This window comes from Theobroma umbraticum, unplaced genomic scaffold (genome assembly GCF_002168275.2).
Source record: "Theobroma umbraticum cultivar Fairchild unplaced genomic scaffold, ASM216827v3 scaffold_12.1, whole genome shotgun sequence".
NCBI lineage: Eukaryota > Viridiplantae > Streptophyta > Magnoliopsida > Malvales > Malvaceae > Theobroma > Theobroma umbraticum.
The window spans coordinates 3,333,163-3,333,851 of NW_018397269.1; positions in this window are offsets into that span (position 1 = coordinate 3,333,163).

Sequence of the window (689 nt, forward strand, 5' to 3'; positions counted from 1 at the left end):
AATGCCTAAAAGCCACCCTTGCAATACCTAAATGCTAGTCTCGCAATGCCTATAAACCAGTGATGCAAATGCCTAAAAACTCTTTTCTTGTACTTATAAACTAGTGACTCAATATTTAAAAACTAGTAACATAATGTTTAATAACTAATTGATTTGCCTGCCCGTAGCCAGGTTTATGTTGCCAAAGTTATATAGATCTTTAATTTACAAATATATCTAATCAATTTTAACCCTTCAACTTTGAAATTATATTCTATGAATATAAACCAATAAACCCAAGAATCTAAAATACATATTTTGATGTCATCTCTGTTTTTGCGACGATGAGAGTTGGATAGTTAAATAAATAGTAATTTTAGATTTTTTATCTAGATAGTGGGATAGAGAAAACTGAACTGAGACCATTTACTTTGAAAAAAATTACTTAAAAGGTATTATTGTCAAATCATACTAAAAATTAAATAAAAACAATAAAAATTATTATAAAAATTATTTTTTAATTAACTTTATGAAAAGAGTTATTTTTCACAATTTCAACAAATTCAAACTACCTATCAATCTATGACTGGTTGAATACTACACCCAAATAGCATGCATCCTTATTAACCTCAAACGACCATTCCTACTCTCCTTAAAGTACCCACTTGTCAAAGCACACCAGCATAAAATCAAAATAAAGCAAAATACAT